The sequence below is a fragment of the Staurois parvus genome, unplaced genomic scaffold (genome assembly GCF_062004578.1).
Source record: "Staurois parvus isolate SC_StPar_1 unplaced genomic scaffold, SC_StPar_1.0 ptg000276l, whole genome shotgun sequence".
Lineage (NCBI taxonomy): Eukaryota > Metazoa > Chordata > Amphibia > Anura > Ranidae > Staurois > Staurois parvus.
This window is the reverse complement of record NW_028318072.1, coordinates 6,833,996-6,852,751: the sequence shown is the minus strand read 5'-3', so window position 1 is coordinate 6,852,751 and position 18,756 is coordinate 6,833,996. Positions and strand designations below refer to the sequence as shown.

The window sequence follows — 18,756 nt, the reverse complement described above, 5'->3', positions numbered from 1 at the left end:
GCTGCTACATGGACTGTGAGTAGGATGTAAAAGGCCTTTCGGGCCAGGTTAAGTGTTCTCTGTCATGAGTACTAATATGAAAGAGCAGAAAGAGACAGAGCACACCAGCCCAGTGTATTATCTAAAAAACGTTTAACAAAAATTTAAAATAAAATTACTCATAAGCATAGAAGAATACACGCTCATCAAGCCACACTTCCATGGTCATATGAAACAATTTCCCAAGCACAGGGGGGCCACACCAGGGTCCCTAAAGACTGATGCGTTTTGAAGGAATATCGTTCTTCCTCAGAGCCTTTATATGGATTTCTATTAAATGTTTTTTGGATAATGCACTAGGCTGGTGCGCCTTCTCTTTCTGCTGTTTCCTATCAGTTACTACGGGACACCCCCAGTCCTAGAGGACAGCAAGACTATATGTAACTTTTCCTATGATCTTCCAAGCACCTACTAGGCTACTACACTTATGCGCAGGAGACTATTCTTGTTGATGAGTACTAGTACCCCTGGAGTTCCTAGGAGAAGTACGTAAAATCTTGAGATGCAGGTGCAGCAGTCCAGGCTATGGAACAACATGAACAATATAAATATTATTGTTATTAATATTATTTTTTTATTTTATTCTATTTTTTGAATGGTTTTGCTTAAGTTTAAGTTTTTCAGCTTTTGTTTTTTTTTTCTTCAATTTATTGCTATCACATAATGGGCTAAAATTGGAAGTAACAGGTTCTATTCCGTTTACTGGCCCCTAATGTCTCCCCTGCACTGAATTACGGTTAATGGTGCACAGCTCATGCTTGGTTAGCTTCTCATGGCCACAGCAGCTGAGAGTTGACAGCTTTGAAATCATAGTAAAGAAATGCTCATTGCTTTCGTGAATGGATGTTCACTGATCATCCGCCACTCTCCCCACTGACACCAGTCATGGATGTCTGGTGCCCAAGAGGGGCAGTGGAATCTTGGATACATGGCAAAAGGGGTGAGCCAGGAAGAGTAAAATACTACACATGTCGAAGTGATCAGGTGGCTTTACAGCTAGTCAAATCACATCTAGAAGAAATCTGATAGTTATCTTAAGAAATGTACACACATTCCCAACTGCAGTAGCAGCCAGGCATGTGTGTAAATGCTACTGCTACTTCCAATGTAAGCCTTACATTAGCGTCAGTGAAAGCATTAAAGGTAACCTTTTTTTCGAAATGGGGGTAGTAGCTCCTTATTTCTTTATGCACAGATTTCCTTTAAAGCAGAACCCAAGGCAAACAGCTAAGGGCACAATTGCAATGCATATATAAAAGCAGTGTAACTTGGTAAAGATTTTGTATTTCTCCCCAACCAGTCCTTAAATGTACACAGCTCTGCCACACAACACAGTCTAGTTCTGTTTGGCAGGACATGAGATCTTATTTTTCTCTGCTGGTGTTCAGTAGCAATTAATGGTCTTGTGTCCCCCCCATAGCCCTTAACTGGACAATGAAAACAGAAAATCAAACATCTGAGCTAATTGCTGTCACTTTGCTCTCTTCTGTTATCAGCATGCGCTTTGCACTGCAGCAGAACCTAATGGTTTCTTGTGCTATTTCTCCCTCTCACACTCTGAGCTCTGCTGTACAAAGCCTGCAAGAGACTTATACAAAGCCAAATTCAGGTGCTTAAACTGCTTGCATTTAAAAAATATATGTTTTGTTTTTCTTGTTTTTCTTTTAAATTACATGTTATTCTGCAATGTCACAAACTGCACACATGTCAAAAAATACACAAATGGACGTTCCTGGCTGTATTGTACATCTGCTGAAAAGGAAGCCCAGACATTCAGTGTTTTGCTGCACAATAATTACCAGCATTTTTGCAGACAAGACCTCCTTTTCCAAAAAGATGTCTATGAACTGGATTGGAAGATTGGAGATTAGAAACAGCCATTACATAGCAACTACGGATATTGTTGTAGTCAGGGAGTTGCTCGATGGGACCAACTGCAGCCACATCAGCACACCTGTCTTATGTGTACTTTGCGCACGTCTCTCAATGTCTTAGCACTAATGGCATAGATCCTGGCTTTCCATTCCTTCAGAGAAATGCACTGGCTATAAGCCAAGACCTGACATCTGATATCCTCACACACAGGTTGTGCCATCTAGTTGGGCCACTAGAGCATGTTTCAGTGCCTTCTTTGCCAGGAACAGTTTGCTGGCTGTTGTGCTAATGCAAAGACCCATCCGTTCTGCCTGAACAATGTACAACATATCCTTGATATTATGTTTTTCGGTCACAAAGTAATTTCTCAGCAGCCTGGTTTCTGAGTAGTAGCTCTGGCAAAGGTTGAACTCTGCTGTGGCCCAACCCACACTGCTGGACAGGTTCTTGCCTCCACGATAAATAACGTCTTAGCTGCTAATAATAGTTTATGGCCAGAGACAAAAAACTTTATCATTGCTTTTCCACCCAAGCCCTTCTATAGCAATAGTAATGTGAGCCAGAGGTAAGCTATAATTGCTGGCACAGAGTGTGCCTCCCGTAAACCTGCACTAGGTCAGCCAAGGAATAACGTCTTTCTCATACTCTGTGGATAGGCTGCTGAAGTGTCTCTGAAAGAGCTCAAACAACTTGGGATTAACTCCTCTAGCTGTGACCAGCACCATATACCATGCCTTATAATGCCTCCTGGCATTTTCTGATATTTCAAGAACACTCCCTGAGAGGAGTATCCTGATAGACTGTTGCATGCAGGTAATCAAAAGTCACATCTTGCACACTTTTCTCAATTTCTCAATGGAAATAATTTTTAAGTATATGGAAATACAAATATACATTTTTATGAGGTCAGAACGCTAAAATAGCCAAAAATAAATAAATAAATATTGTGAATGGTGAACAAATAAACACTAAAAAGTGATCAAATTGGTCCCAGTGCCAAACAGACACTATATAATTAATGTCCATCAATCAAATCCTGTGTCTCCAATGATTAAGAAATATCAAGTGTATCCAAATGCACCATGTGTCACTCCATTCAGTGCTCACAGGAGGCTTACCGGATAGTATTGACCATCATTTTATAGAATGGTCAATTAAGGCACAGATATAATCAAACAGCAACTACTCCAAAACTCATTCTTAGCCTCCAACCATGCATTAAACAGCATTCCCGCACTCCAAATGGGAAGATCGTTGTTATGTACATAGAATGCAGGTACATGGAACAAGAAAAGTGACCATAGTGTAAAATCCTTAAATAAATATCTATTGAGCCACAGTAATGCACCTACATCATAAACAATCCAGTACAGCATTGTATAAGAGTAAAAGACAGCATGTACCACTTCAAAGATGGCCGCGGGTGAGCTCACATGCGTGGTGATGTATACCCTAGCTCCACGGGAAGCATTTCATCAGATATTACATCATCAGGGATCAACAGGATTTTACACTATGGGCACTTTTCTTGTTCCATGTACCTGCTTTCTATGTACAGAACAATGATCTTCCCATTTGGAGTGTGGGAATGCTGTTTCATACACGGTTGGAGGCTAAGAAGGAGTTTTGGAGTGCCTGCTGTTTGACTATATCTGTGCCATAATTGACCATTCTATAACATGATGGTCAATACTATCCAGTAAGCCTCCTGTGAGCACTAAGTGGGATAACACGTGGTGCATTTGGATACACTTGATATTTCTTAATCATTGGAGACACAGGATTTGATTGATGGACATTATTTATATAGTGTCTATTTGGCACTGGGACTGTTTTGATCACTTTTTAGTGTTTATTTGTTCACCATTCACACTATTTATTTATTTATTTAGTTTTGACTATTTTAGCGCTGCACCTCCATATATATATGTTTTTATATTCACAGTATCAAAATATAGTGCTGCCAGCTTGTATGTTTTATGTTTGATGTTATATTGACCAGCGCAAATTCTATTACTATTTTAATTTTTATGAAGTTGTCTTATGTTGTGCCAATAAAATCCCACTTTCTTGTTTGGTAAGATAGTTCCAAACTACAATTTATATATATTGTTTTTGGGATGTGGCATGGTGATGGTCTACCCATTTCCTTGCATGGTAGCATAGTTGTGAAGTGGTTGTAGGTGCAGCAACAATCACAATAGTAGTTTAATCCAGTGTGCATTAAAGTAAGGAATACTTAAGCTTTAATGTTTGAGTTGTACAATATTTATATTATTTTACCAGGAGAAATATTGACGTTACGTTTTTGTTACAGGTAGGTGAACTGGCTTAGAAAATGCTCACTTTTCTCTTGCTTTTGTTCTTCTCTTGTCTCCAATTACTGGTGGTTAAAAGTGCAGTTCATGGGAATAATCTGCTTGGAAAAGTTTTTGCAATATAGCCTGGTCACACCCATTTCTTCCTCTATCCCTGGAGCAGAAAAGAACAAAAGGACTGAGCAGGGCAGCATAGAGAATGGCAGTTTTCTATGGATATGAGATCCACTTCTACATACAAAACTTGTTGTTAGTCTTATTTGTAAACGTTATCCAACAATGCATAGAAAACAAAAGTTGGGGGCGTGGTCTGCCGCGGCTGGATGATGGCCGCTTAGAGAGAGAGCTCCCGCCGGCCGGATCCCTCTACACCGCCTTACGGAGGAGCGGGGTGAGTGAGTGCTGTCTCACTATGGGGAAGTCGGACCGGACATCAACCGGTGCCCGATCACGATCCCCACGGAGCCAGGGAACGCAGGGGCGGCATATACAGGAGCTCTTCCGCTCCCAGCAGCAGAGGGAAAGGCCGCAGTCATCTCCTTCTCCCTCTGCATCCCCCTCGCCCCCTCCCTCTGCTGCCTCTGATATAACAGCTCCCTCCTGCTCTGCCTTGTCGGCTGCTCCGGACACAGTGCCTCACCATGACATCCATCCTGCATCCCAGTCCCTGTCCTTAAGGGATCTTCATGCAGTGGCAGCAGACATCAAGGCCACCCTGTCTGCCACGCTCACTAATGCCCTTGGAGATTTAAGGGAGGATATAAGGGCCATGGGCTCACGAATGGAGCAGGTGGAGTCCACCTCCAGGCAAAACAAATCTGCCATTTTAGACATACGACAAAAATCAGTGAGGCACACTTCTACTATCAGAGAACTTTGCAGACATGTTGAGGATCTAGACAACCGTGGCCGCAGACATAACATTAGAATCCGCGGTCTCCCAGAATCAGTGGAAACTAACGATATCCCCAAAGCGGTAATGGCCATATTTAATGACCTCCTTGGTCGCCCGCCAGCAACCCCAATCGACATCGAACGTGTACACAGAGCGACCCGCCCTAGGAGGGGAGACGCAGACCCACCCAGGGATGTCATTTGTTGCCTTGTAAGTTTCCCGCTCAAAGAGGATATCCTCAGATGTGCTAGAGACAGAAGGCATCTTTCATATGAAGGCGCAGACTTACAACTGTTTCAAGACTTATCCAACATTACCCTACAACAACGCCGTGCATTACGTCCCCTTCTGGACATGCTCCGATCACGTAACATCACTTATAGATGGAGGTTCCCGTTCTGCCTCTCTGTACAAGCTAACGGACAATCATGCAACCTGAGATCCCCTGAAGAATTGCCATTGTTTTGTTCCTCCCTGGACATACCTCTGATTGACCTACCTGACTGGTACAGCTCCATAAGATTGCCACCAGTTCAGGGCCCGGGATCGGTGGACAGTGCTATGGATTGGCATGCTCAATCTAACCGTAGAGGTCGGATGCCTCCGACGACTCCTCCGAGACTCCCCACAGGGGGCACAACAGCCATCCTCAGCCCGACGGCCTCTCCTGCACATAGGAAGCCGCGGCGCGAAATCTAATTGTCTGGAATCCCCACACAGCAATACCTTTCCGGCGCATGTTTTCGCCAGGTTCCTATATTTTGCCAATTCCACGAACTCTTTCTTACAGTTTTGCCACGAAAGTTCCAGTTACCTCTTCGTGCACTGATCAATGCCTGTTGAACTTACACTTTGCGACACATACCTCTTATCCACCAGGATGGCATCCTCTGCTCTACAGAACTTACATACAGTTATGGCCCTGTATACACTTAAAGGGCCTCCTCACTTCTCCCTACATGATATGGGAACGGACATTGACCGTATGCAAACCGGTTCCACCCCCCACATTGGGGAACAGTTTTTTTTGGATCCATCCAGGTCATCGCTCAAACACACTCAGCTTCCCATGGCAGTCTCTCCACCCCCCGCTGTTTCTTGACCTGCGCCTCTTCACAGCCTCCTGGGCCCTCTGACCATCCGTCTGCATTCTGGAAGACTTCCATCCTTCAGCTCCGTCCTTATGGTATTAAATGAGCTTCACTCTTACGTCCCTGAAGATGTCCTGCGGCCTGCAAGAGACTGCACAGTATTACGCTGTTCGCTCCCCCTACACCTTGGACTGCCCGGCACATCTTGGTCCTTCGGATGACGCCTCTGCCTGATTTGTAATGTATTCTCTTTGTGGGATTGTGTCAGTGGCCTAATTTCTCTCTCGGGGGGTGGTTTGAGGGGATATGGTTACTGTATGCTTGGATGGGCAGTAGCGTTATAGGGGTTGGTAGCGGCAATTACTGTACATGGAGTTTGGCTGTGTGGATGAGCATCGCCTCCCTCTGCCATTAGATAGTTCACCCGGATTTGAGTCCTCCTTTTTTCTCTCCGGGTTGTCCTTACCTATTACTTTGACTGACGAGGTTAACCTGAGGACTATCACGCCCTCGATTACCCTCGTACACATCCCCCTTTCGCCTCCTCGTCCCCTTTACTATGCTGAATTGGGAGAGATGATGCCCGCCCCCCCTGCTACTTGGAGGATTCAGAGGTCATTTTGTTCTATGGGTGTGTGGGGTTTTTTTTTTTTTTTTTTAATATATGTACTTGTAGGTGTATGTGTACATGTATGTATATGTGTATATATATATATGCATATCAGCTAGCGCATTTCAGATTTTAAGCTTGCATGCCTGGTTTTGATCCTAAGAAGCTTAGTCGCTCACCGGTGGTTGCTTAGGGGTTTATGTGTGTTAAGCCTGTTATGACACGATTTCACCTGTTTTGCTATTGATGTCTAGTTTTCCTTATGCCTTATGATACGGTTTGCCTGTAATATTTGTGAGGGCCCCTCACTACTCTACTCATAATGCTGAGTCCCTAACCGGTCTTGATCTCACACTAGTATAGGCTATCCTGGTTTATAAGCGTCCGTGCACTTTTTATACGCATAGTGTACTGTTGCTCCTCGTTTTGCGGCCCCCCAGTCATATTGCGCCTATGCCCATTCTCCCAGTTCTCACCCTTTGAGCGTTACGTTACATTTCTTTCCCCGCAGAGGACAGGTGGTCATTTTCTGGTTATTTAATCTATAGGACTCCCGACACTATTTGCACCCTTCGTACCCCGCTTCCTTCCTTTTTCCCTCTACATTATTGCTCACAGAGGGCTGCCGGCCGGCAATGGTTCACTTCCTAGTTCTACGTCGACTTTGACCCCCACACAGTGAGCTCAGTGAGCTTATACTGATTCCTCTATTCGGCTACTATTATTATCTCTTTCCTGGTCTCTCTCCTTTTTTTTTCTCGCGCTTCTCTCTTTTTTTTTCCTGAACTTCCTTTCTTTTTTTTTTTTTTTTTTTTCTTTTCTCACGTGGAACAGCGGGTCTGTTCCCCAAGCCGTCTATTACCTATTTTCCTCTTTTTCTTTTTCTTGTTCTCATACGTCTGTTTTCTTTTTTTTCTCCTTCTACTTTCCCCCCCCCCCCTTTTTTTTTTTTTTTTTTCTTTTTTCTTTTTTCCCCTTCTCCCCTCCTCCTTCCCCCCCCCTCCTGATCCGTAGTACACCGTTACATCTGACTTAGACGACACTAGATAGCAATCATGCTCTCTTCCACCTCAATGGCGGGTCATTTGTCTTTGAAAATCCTCTCACTAAATGTAAAGGGTTTGAACACACCGGAAAAACGTTCCATGCTTCTCTCCTATTTACACAAATAGAAAGCAGATGTGGTCTTTCTGCAAGAGACGCACTTTCGACAAGACTCCATTCCCAAGTTATATAATTTCCACTTTCCTACGGTCCTCCATGCCACTAACCCTCTAGCTAAATCAAAGGGGGTGGCCATATTGTTCGCCAGGCACCTTCCGTTCCAAATAACAGATTCCCTGGCGGACCCCGAAGGTAGATATCTGCTTATAAAGGGAGTCTTTGCCAACAGACCAATCACACTTGCTAACGTATATGCGCCCAATATTAAACAGGTCCCTTTTATGCGTTCACTTACCTCCACTTTAGCGGCTTTTCAATCAGGGATGCTGATACTGGGAGGTGATTTGAATGTACCTTTGAGCCCTCTGTTAGATTCCTCTTCGGGATGTTCTTTTTTGCCTTACAAGGCTCTTAAGCAAATACGCATACAACTTCAGCTCTTGCAACTACACGACTCCTGGCGTATCCTCAACCCTACCGTCAAGGACTACACTTTTTTCTCTCCGCCACACAACAAATACTCTAGGATAGACTACTTTTTTCTGTCGCAATCAGATCTTCCATTCCTCCATGCTGCTACCATAGAACCGATGACTCTCTCAGATCACCATCCCATCACTATGTCTCTACGGTTCCCCACTGCTCACTCACGCTCAGCATATTGGCGTCTGGATGCTTCCCTTCTAGCGGACGCTGCTATTGAACAAGAGATCCGCTCTAAGATGATTGAATATTTCTCTTTGAATAGCACATCGGACACCTCTCCCCTCACGCAGTGGGAAGCTCATAAGTGTGTTATACGGGGTATCCTCATGGCTACTGCGTCGAGACGTAGGAGAGCCAAGCAGGAGCGCCTGAGACTCCTCACAGACAGGATTCACTCCTTGGAGAGAGCACATAAGCGGACTCTGGCTGCATCGACCCTTGCAGACCTTACGAATACTCGCTCACAACTTCTTACGGAATTGGGTAAGGTTGTTAGGAAAAAATACATTCTTTCTCAAAAACTGTACTACGAATTCGCAAATAAGAGCGGGAAATTTCTAGCTAGAGCGCTTCGTGAGAAACGAGCCAGCATGACGGTACATAAAATCAGGGGCTCTGATGGCACCGAGGCTACATCTGACCCCGATATTGCCTCCCACTTTGAACGCTTCTATAGAGATTTATACAATCTCTCTCCAGAACGTCCCCCTATACATACAGACAGGTCCAGAACCTCCTTGATCTCCGAATTCCTTCGCCTTTACGGTCCTGCGGCCCTCTCCGAAGATCTGGTTCAGGCTATGGAAGGGGACCTGACCTTAACTGAGCTTCAGTCCGCGACAAAACAGATGAAACCGGGTAAGAGTCCAGGCCCTGATGGTTTTACAGTAGCTTACTACAAATCTTTCCTGGATATCCTGAGTGTCCCATTTCTTTTGGCTTTTAATACTCTCTCTCATCCTTCCCGATCGCAAAACCGCCTTTTGGAGGCTCACATCACAGTTATCCCTAAAAGTGGGAAAGATACCACACAGGTCTCTAATTACAGACCCATTTCCTTGCTGAATGTGGACATCAAGTTATTCGCGAAGATCATCGCTAATCGTCTTCTTCCCCTGCTCCCCTCCCTGATTGACCTAGACCAAGTGGGTTTTGTCCCTGGGAGAGAAGCAAGGGACAATACCATTAAGGCCCTTAACCTTAACCATTGGCTCCATAAGTCTAACTCTCCTGGTTTTTTTCTCTCCCTGGATGCAGAAAAGGCCTTCGATAGGATTGCGTGGGACTTCTTGAAGGCATCTCTAGTAGCACTGGGTTTAGGTGAGAAGATGCTTAACTTCATAATGGCCCTATACTCCGATCCGACAGCTCGAGTAAGGGTGAACGGTCATTTATCGAATTCCTTTCATCTAAGGAATGGCACACGGCAAGGATGCCCCCTCTCTCCGCTCCTGTTTGTCCTCTCCCTTGAACCTTTGCTACGGAAAATTCGCTCGAATTCCGATATCAAGGGGATTAGGGTAGCGGACAAAGACTACAAGCTCGCAGCCTACGCAGACGATATTCTCCTATTTCTTGCTGATCCTCACATCACCTTGCCCAACCTACTGAAGGATTTTGCCCTCTTCAGATTCTTATCGAATTTTAAAATTAACTTCTCCAAGTCTGCTGCCCTTAACATTACCCTGCCTGCTGAGCTTGTCTCCTCCTGTGAGCTCCAATTCCCATTCCATTGGGAAAAGGAATCCTTAACCTATCTCGGTATTCAGCTTACCCGTAATCTGGACGACCTCTATGTGAAAAATTTCCTTCCCGCTCTGCGTTCTCTGCAGGAAGACCTTAATAAATGGCATCGTCCTTCCTTCTCTTGGTTTGGAAGGGCAGCAATAATCAAAATGAATATACTTCCTCGCCTTCTATATCTCTTCCAAACATTGCCAATTCATTTACCCCTTGTCTTTTTTATATCGTGCAAAAGACTTTGCTCATCATTCCTATGGCATCATAAGCGTCCGCGCATTGCTTTCTCCCAAATGACCCTTCCTAAGCTTAGAGGTGGAATTGGCTTCCCTGACCTTCACCGCTACTACTGGGCATGTCACCTTTCCCGGGTAGTTGATTGGCACGTTCACACTGCCTCCAAGGACTGGATATATATAGAAGATGCGTGCTCACCCTTACCCCTGGCATCGATTCCTTGGCTTCTGCCGCAGCACACGCCTCATACCCTTATCACTCACCCTTTGGTGGGGCCTACCTTAAAAACTTTTCGCTTGGCTTGTAAATTTGCATCCATCTCCGAAACACCCAACCCGTTAACCTCTATTCGTCTCAATCCTGATTTCCCTCCAGGAAAGGACTTCTTACTGAAATTTTGGCCACATAAACAGATCTTGGTGAAACATTTTCTCCACAAAGGCAAGGTGAAAACACTCAGAGAACTGACTGAAAGTTTAGGTGTCCGCAATTTCCCTTTTTGGGTATATTTTCAGATTAGACACTATCTGCTTTCACAGAAACCCCCGTTCGACTGGGGCCGTTCTCTTACCCCTTTTGAAACTATCTGCGCTAAAGCTGAACCACGAAAGCACCTGATCTCGGAGATCTATCCCCTCCTACTGGAGAATCGGACTTATGACTCCCTCCCATCATGTCGAGCGTGGAATAGAGATCTTGAAACTAACCTATTGGACTTAGACTGGGACCGGGTATTTAAGCATTCTCATAAATGCTCCCTCAACGTCTCGACTCAGGAAAATGGCTACAAAATAGCCTCAAGATGGTACCGAACCCCTTGGAAAATTCATCGGTTCAACCCCGCTTTCCCCAACAGTTGTTGGAGATGTGGGACCTCAGATGGATCATTCCTTCACATCTGGTGGTCTTGCTCTGTTCTGCAACCGTTTTGGCAAGAAGTACACAGGCTAGTGGTGTCTGTAACTACCTTGCCTGTGGATTTCTCTCCGGCTCAATTCCTCCTCCATCACTCTTCCCTTTCCGGGGGGCAGTATTTCAAATCCTTAGCTATGCACATGATCAATGCAGGCAGACTCTGCATCCCTGTTCTGTGGGGTTCCACACGCCCCCCTTCTATACGCGATTGGCTCACCCGAGTGGGTAAAACGGCAGTTATGGAAGAACTGATTGCGACTGCACTTGATACCCCTACGAAATTTTCCCACACTTGGGCCTGTTGGACTCATTTTCTGACCACCCCTGCATATCAATCTCTTATGGACCAACCTGTTTGACTTGACTTAGGTTCCCTACTGTTGTAACTCAGTTGTATTTGACCCGATGGTGGTCAACATACTCCCCCTCCTTCGTGTACATCCCACATTTATTTGCAACTAATGTTAATTTAGACTTCTACCGCACCTGATATGACCCGTATTGATGATCAAATAATTTTTGCAGTCACCCCTTCCCTCACCCCCTTCTACCCATGTGTTTCCCTCCACCCCCCCCCCTTTTTTTTTTTTTTTTTCTTCTCTTCCCCTTTTCTTTCTCTTTCTTTCTTTCGCGCTTCTCTCCTTCCTCTTTTTTTTCTCCTCTCTTATGCTTGTACAAGCTCCAGATAATTATTCCGCAGAACATTAGGCATGATGTCAACATCTTATCTCCTTTCCCATTAGCGATTTCCATGACAATCTACTCCCATATACACTCTCCGCCACCTCCACTATCTCAAACCTGTAGTTTGGACTTCTGCTTAGATATTGTACGCACCCTCCTTTCCTCCATAGCACCATACTTTGAGACATTACTGTAGAACGCCTGGTGCCTCCTTGCTCTAATCGTTTGACAAGCACACTGGAATATTGCAGGCACAACCTTGTCGTGGTTTTACTCATCCAATTTGTTCATTTCTGCATTGGATTTCATGCTCTTCTGTATGATATATGTTTTGCCATATGACCTATGTTCAACCCGTTTGAAATTTTATTCTGTCTTGTATCAATCTGTGTGTTTTGTTTTCAATAAACACCTCTTTTTTGGAACAAAAGAAAACAAAAGTTTTCTCCTTTTTATCCCTGCAGTTATTTATTTTCATTCTTTGTTCCAAATTTAAAAAGAACTAACAGGGGAAAGTTCATTGGAGACAATGGCCTTGTAAATAAGCCCTACTTTGTTCTGTTACTGAATTATACTGTATGCTCATGAAGTCAGGTCCAAATAAAAACAATAGACAGTGGTACTGCATGAATGGAAGGAAAAGGTCAAGAGAGGTTTCATATATGTATAAGGTAAATGTGAGGAGGGTGTTGGCTGGGTAGGGTCAAATGGACAGGGAAAAGCTGCAAAGGTAGAGCCTGTAGAGAATGATGGGACCTAATTTCAGTAGCCGCAGGCAAAGAAATCAGAAAAAGTCAGGAAAAGAGAAAATGATCATTGTCACAGTAGCTTGAAGGGTTAGGGTGTCAATGAAATACTCTGGAATGTTAAAAACAAAGGAAAAAGTTAAAGCCCATCTGCTCCTATGCATCATCTATTTGGTTGGTTGTGGTGGTTCTCCAAGAAGTTAGGGGAGATAAAGAGGGCATCAATTTGTTAATCTCTTTGAAATGGTATGGTGTTGCTGAGAACAGGTGTGATGCTAAATAACTACTGTTCTTATGGATGCCCATAGACCCCACCTTAGTAATTTTCCAAAAATAATTTATATTTTTTACATTTATTGAGATGGTAATTTTGTGTAAATAAATGTTTGTTGTTGCCAATTATAATCCCCTGCATGATGTATGCTCATGAAGTCAGGTCTAAATTAAAAAATAGACAATGGAACTGCATGAACGTGAAGAAAAGGTCAAGAGTGGTTTCACATATAAGGTTAATGTGAGGAGGGTGGTGGCTAGGTAGGGTCAAAAGCTGCAAGAGTAGAGCCTGTGGGGAATGACTGGACCTCATTTCATAAATTACAGGCAAAATAAAATGTCTGTTGTTGCCAATTATAAACCTATGCAGCCCATGTTGTTATTTAACCTGGGGAATCGATGAATACCAATTTAAGTTAAATTTAATTTTTGAATTTAAACCAATATGTAAACTAATTTTCACAAACATAATGTTTTTTGGACTGTATGTATATGAGAAAATCCATTTTGGCAAATCTTCAACATGCCGTTTTCCAAAAATGTATATCCGAACAATCTGAAATATTTGCACATATGTGATTTTTGACTCTGTTCCAAGATTTAAGGAAAGAGCATTAAAAATGCTTGTCTCACACACAGAATGTTGGTCCACAATCAATGCTCTGGAATACATGTTCTGCTTATACAATCACTTTGTGTTGCTCTGTTTTGAAAGCATCCATGGATGCCATTTTGAAAATCTAATTTTAATAGGGGAACCATATGGAAGCTGACAGTGGTCATAAATTGTATTGTGCTTTAAAATTGCAGCTCTGTAAAAAGCATTAAACCATCAGTGTTGACAGGGAATCAAATTTGCTATTGTATTGCAGGCAAGTGAGAGCTAGACATACTGTAGATTACTGGGTGCTGGAGAAAGTACATTAGTAATGATATGTTAGTCCCTTCTGCAGGGTGTCCAATGAGCATCACTGACCTTACTGGGATTCTCTAAAAGGAATAGTTATGGTGTTCTATTGTGTAGGTTCGAATGGGGGAAAAAAGATTTTAGCCCAAGGCACTAAATATTTTTGCAGTCCTCAGTCTTCTGATTAAGATCATTTGGGATGGGGGAAAGAGGGGTTAGTTTAGTTAATGGGGTAAGGGGAGGGATAAAAAATCTGTACCTTTACTGAAAATACAATTATTCTTTAAATGTTTTAAGGGATTTGGTATGTTCCCATCCACACCTTTTTCTTAATTTTGAATGGAGTGTAGAAGGGTTAGAACACCCTTCTATTGCTACCCAGGTCCCCATTCAAGAGATTCAACCTCATTTCCTCTTCTGCTGACTTCCTGGCAGGAAGTGAGGAAAATAATCTGCAAAGGAGAACCACGGCAAGTGGAGTCTAGAAAGGTTAGAACTCCTGTCAGGTTTTTATCTCTGTCAGTGTCCCTGTTGAAATTTGTTTTCACTTCCTGCCTGCTGAATTTGCTGTCATCGGGACAGGAAGTATGGGTGAGCCTGTCTATCAGAGCCCTGGAAAACAGTAAAAACTTGACAGGGGTTTAATTCTTTTCACACATTATCCAAAATTACAAAAAAGCCTTCCTAAAAAAATTGTATTGAAAAGAATAGTTTTAACTGGCATGCCGTCCAGAGTAGTCATTCTCATCATTATACCCCGGCATAGGTATTAAAGTGGTTGTAAAGGCTAAAGGTTTTTTTTACCTTAATGCATTCTCTGCATTCAAGTAAAAAACCTTCAATGCTCAGCTTCCCCCTTCCTTATATCTATCTGAGCCCAATCTTGATCTTGCAATGTGCGCCAGAGCAGCGGCTCTTTTGGCTCTCTCTCCCTCCTCATTAGTTCAGAGACAGCAGAGGGAGCCATTGAGTCCCTCTGCTGTCAATCACAGTCAGTGAGGAAGGATCGGGGGCAGGACCACGCTTCACCCTGTGTTTCAATGGACAATCTGAGCTGGTTCAGGAGCAAGCCAGCACAAGCACACCCATAGCAAGTGGCTTGCTATGGGGGCACTCAGCAGAGGGGAGGGGCCAGGTGTGGGGGACCCAAGAAGAGGAGAATCGAGGCTACTATGTGGAAAACCATTGCACAGAGCAAGTAAATATAACATGGTTATTTAATAGGGTTTACAGTCACTTTAAGTTAAATGATGTACAAGCAAAAATGTAAATGATTGTTGAACAAAATGTAGTTTAGAAAACCCAATAGTATGAATAATTTCTGTCTTAAGTAGCAATGGTTTTATATTTAGTACAGAGTAAAGATTAATGCAGAGAGCACAGAGTTCAGAATACAGCAGTGTGAAGTATATTATGCGTAGGTCCCCATTGTTGCTTTTTTGGAAACCAAATCCCTCTATCGTTCTTTCCTACTTTTTTGTCCCCCTTTTTGGTCTAATGTATTTTGACAAGACAATTTAATGGAAAAGTGGTGGCACAAATGTGTGGGTTTAACTAAATATGTTTTGGCATATTAAATAATCTCTATTAAAAGGTGATACTCTTGCTTATCCCAATAAGTTTTAGGAAACTATGTTACTAAATAGAATACAGAATTAGGTAGTCTACATATGTCACATAGAGCACAGTATAAGAAGAGAACAATCCACCATGCACACTTGTACACGGAGCACATCCTGTCAGGCCCTTTTGTGAACTCACCACACCCCGCCATGCACCTCTGTGTTGCTCTGGTTATTTTAGTGATTATTATAGAATAAATATCGAATAATGACCATGTATTGTTAAGAAGATAGCCCTCCACTATTCATGTACTAATGAACCTGTTGGACTGCTTCATGAGCTCAGGACAGGAAATTACAGGAAGTAGGGGGAAGGGAAAGGTCTTGAACAAGTCCTGTGTGGAGGAACAAAGGGACAGTTATGCTGGACGTCTCTGAGAAGGAAGGAGCAACAAGAAGACTGCATCACCAGGAAGAACCAAGTGACAGTTTAGGGTATGCCTATCCCGTACTTTGCACATGCTTGTTTGCTGGGAGGATAGATAACTTGTGCATGCTGTAGGCATATTTTGTGATACTTTTGTGTCCAGTGATTTGTTTTCCTACAGTTGTATGTGCAGTTTTTCTGTTTAGTAAAATCACTAATACACTACAGAGGTCTTTTGTATGCTTCTTGCTTTACTGCAAAGTAACCTTAATAGACATAAAGCAAAACAATTTGGTTATCATTCTAAATTTATGCTGTAAAAATCACTAAAATAGCCATAGCCACACAACCCCCACATCTCATGACATACTCAATGCATTCTATTCTATCTAGCTTTCAGTGGATCATCAGACTGAGACTTGTTAAGTTGCAGGCAGATCCTGACTAGTAGGCTTCATTTTCTCCAGACTTTTCTCTGATGTGAAGTTTCACCCTTTTCTTGCACGTCACTCTCTTGCCTCTTTCAGTGTTAGCCCCATTCACACTAATCATATGTGAAATGGCATGGGTAGGGCTACCTCATACTGTCACTGCCTGGATTATGTCTTTAATATAACTATAGGACAGGATGCAGGACTTTTGTTAACCACTTGTGATCTCAGGTACACCAGCACTCCTATTTGGAAAGGGGCCAATCAGGTATGAGCAAAGAGATGACTGCATCAGTCTGTAGCTGCTCCTTTACTATCCAATCATAGACCAGTGCAGAAAGGTGGCCTAAATATGTTGCTGAACTGTAGTAAAGAGATCCCACCAACCTGGCTGTGCTATCTGACAGTACTATGTAAATCTCAGTAAATCTCAGGATGAGGTGGACATAAATACAAATCCTTTGGCAGGTAAAACAAATCTCTTATAAGTATTCCATCTGTGTGTTTAAATGTTTTCTTGGAGTTCAGCAGTAAGCAATGTCTTTGCTCTTTTAGCATTACACAAGATGAAACACGTAGTTTGACATTTTCACATGCTGTTCTCAAATGTTTTTTCATCCCAATAGATCTTTAATTGTCTACTTGTTTTTACTTTATCAAAGGAACTTTAATTCCTTTTCTGTGACTAGCTACTGCTTCAAAATGCACAAAATTTAGTTTTGTTCTGAGAAAAGGAACTATCTAGAGGAAGCAGACAGTTAATCTTTGTCAGATATTGGCAATCCTTTGGCACTGAGCCGAAGCCATAGATTAGGTCAGTTCTGTATTTCTTAGCTGATGCCAATGCAGAGTTTCTCTTTCTTTGAAACTGACAGTCATGGTGCTGGAGTAGTGCTTTTCTTATAAATCCCATTGCTGGAAACTAATTCTTTGGATAGTGCAGACAAAAACCCACAGACTAAATGTCTGTATAGTGAATGTGTGCTAAGCCCCAGTAAGAGATCACTGAGCCTTTAAAATCCTCGTCCTGGGACAAGAATGAATCTAGGGATTGCAGCTCTCAGGACAAAGTTTAAAAAAAGCTCTCTGCACAAATGCTTGCAGACCCACATTTACATACCAATACACATTTACAACTACCTAGTCTCCAGGAATTATTAAAGGCCTAGTAAAGGCCAAAATTCCAGCAACATGTTTCAAAACAAGAAAAACTTGAAGTATGTCAATTATGCACATTAAATTTGCATATGCATATGTAGTTATCAGTATAGTAAAATGCTACAGGTGTGATGTAGGCATCCAACAGAATATTGGCAGTAAAAGAGGTCTTTTTTAAATGTTTTTAATGTTTAACCCCTTCACGCCTAAGAGTAAAACAAATCTAAATGACTAAGCACAATTTTGCAACGTTGACATGTGTTAGTAAAACCGTACATATCATCACAAATACTTTGTACATCCAGGTGATATATACTACGTTTTTTTCAGGACGTATTGGGCTTTCATTTGGTGGTAAATGGTAATGAATATCTCTTGACTTTTTTTATTATCAAAGGAAAACTGGTCCAAAATAGTAAAAAAATATCATTTTTTATTTAGCTGTGTGTTTCTTGTTACTACCATAACCTACCACCAAAGAATAACCCAAAATAAATTCTACAGCTCTTGACGATTGCAGCAATACCATATATGTGTATGTGTTTTGCTGTATGTACCCGTAGTACAGCCCAGAAACAATAGTGCACATTTTGTTTTTGTTTTTCTTTTACCTAAAACACACTGACACTAACTGACACTGATACCAATTTGTTAAAAAAAATCCTGACCTTTGACCTTGACCTTTGACCCTGACCTAGGTATTTTTTCTTAATTTTTAATTTTATTTTTTAAAATGTATTTATCTTTTTTTTTTTTTTCTTAATTTTTAATTTTATTTTTTAAAATGTTTTTATCTTTTCTCTTTTTTTTTTACAAACTTTTTTTGTTCCCCTTCTATGCCAGGAGTTAGAGAGATACAATGTATCTCTCTTCTCCATTCATAGAGAGAAAAAAACAAGGGGGCCAGGCTGTACAGTGACTGATCACTGTGATAGCCAGTCAGAGGCTATCACAGCGATCATGTGACCCAGAACTGGGAGTCCCAGGTCCCAAACGTTAGAATGGGACTTGGTGCTCTCAGTGACACCGTGGTCTTTGTGCTGAGAGCATGCCGTGTGGCGCAAATATGGGGCCCCACGGAAAAAAGCCCAGAGGCCGCATATTTGTTTGACGTTGGCTTCAAGGGGTTAAATTCCTCTTCCCTCTGGGGACTGCCACATTCTGTATGGTTTGTATTGTTTGTAGTATATAATATTTT

At 42.4% G+C, this 18,756-nt stretch overlaps 1 pseudogene; it reads right to left on the bottom strand.

Moving 5' to 3' along the window:
* Positions 1-1,812: 1,812 nt before the first annotated feature.
* Positions 1,813-4,372, bottom strand: LOC149459066 (cytochrome b-c1 complex subunit 1, mitochondrial pseudogene; annotated as a pseudogene).
* Between the last annotated feature and the right edge of the window lie 14,384 nt (positions 4,373-18,756).